This window comes from Magnolia sinica, chromosome 2 (assembly GCF_029962835.1).
Source record: "Magnolia sinica isolate HGM2019 chromosome 2, MsV1, whole genome shotgun sequence".
Classification (NCBI taxonomy): domain Eukaryota; kingdom Viridiplantae; phylum Streptophyta; class Magnoliopsida; order Magnoliales; family Magnoliaceae; genus Magnolia; species Magnolia sinica.
This window is the reverse complement of record NC_080574.1, coordinates 108131322-108132510: the sequence shown is the minus strand read 5'-3', so window position 1 is coordinate 108132510 and position 1189 is coordinate 108131322. Positions and strand designations below refer to the sequence as shown.

General features: G+C 39.7%; 1 non-coding gene across 1 annotated transcript; it reads right to left on the bottom strand.

The window, feature by feature from the left end:
- Nucleotides 1-215: 215 nt before the first annotated feature.
- Nucleotides 216-322, bottom strand: LOC131238330 (small nucleolar RNA R71). The gene has a single exon (XR_009167731.1). It is a non-coding gene; the product is annotated as a small nucleolar RNA R71 (small nucleolar RNA).
- Nucleotides 323-1189: the final 867 nt, after the last annotated feature.

Genomic DNA, 1189 nt, shown 5'->3' with positions numbered 1-1189 from the left:
GTCCATATTTACACATGAAAGAGTTTGATGAGATAATAGCCACTTTATATTTTCCTAATGAGTCTGAGGACATGGTCAGGCTGAAACTTTTTCCCTTCTCTTTGAAAGAAAAAGCTAAGATGTGGTTGCATTCATTACTCCCACGATCTATTGGTAGATAGAACAACATGACAAGGGAGTTCATAAAGAAATTCTTCTCATATCATAAAACAAACACCCTCAAAAAATCGATCATGAACTTCGCCCAAAAGGAAGATGAAACATTCTTCTAATGTTGGAAGCGGTTCAAGGATCTTGTCAGTTCATGCTCACAACACGGTTTTGAAACGTGGCGCATAACAAGTTTCTTGATAGACTGACATCTTCCATGAGCCAAATGGTCGAGACAATGTGCAATGGGGAATTCATGAGCAAAGATGTCAATGATGTGTGGGACTATTTTGATAAACTTGTTGAAAACACACAATCATGAGACATCTCCCCTAGACCCATTACCACTTCTAAGCCTGCTTAATCAAAGGAGGGGCGGAATATACTTGTTAAAAGAGGAAGACAATCTAAATGCTAAAGTGGCCAGTCTCACAAGGAAATTGGAGGCCATGGAACTTAAGAAGGATAAAGCTAAGGAAGTTGTCTGCAGTATTTGTGCTTGTAATGTTCATACAACTGAAAATTGTCCAACAATAACTTCTTTTCAAGAAATATTGAATGAGCAATCGAATGTCGTAAACAACTACCAAAGGCCTTTCAAAGGACTCACTTCAAACACATACAACTCAAGTTGGAGAAATCATCCAAACTTCGGCTAGAGGAATAGACAAACTGCTACTCCTCAAGGAGTCCCTAACCAATTTTTAAATCAAGGGAAACCTCAAGAGGAATCGGTTCGAAATCCCACACAGACTCAAGAGCTCATCCAGCAAAGTATTCTCCAAGCCTTACAAGAACTTACTAAGGCTATACAAAAGATAGACTCGCGTATTACGATTATGGAGAAAGGGATCCTTCCAGCTCAACCTATCCCCAATCCTAAACCGCAATACGGAGTTAGTGACCCAAGCTCTTCAAATTCAATGGAACAAGCCAAGTCTATCACCACTCTTAGGAGTGGAAAAACAATTGACAAATCTATTCTGGTAAGGGCTGAAAAGTCTAAGGACCCAGAAGAGAACACGGATGATAGACCTAG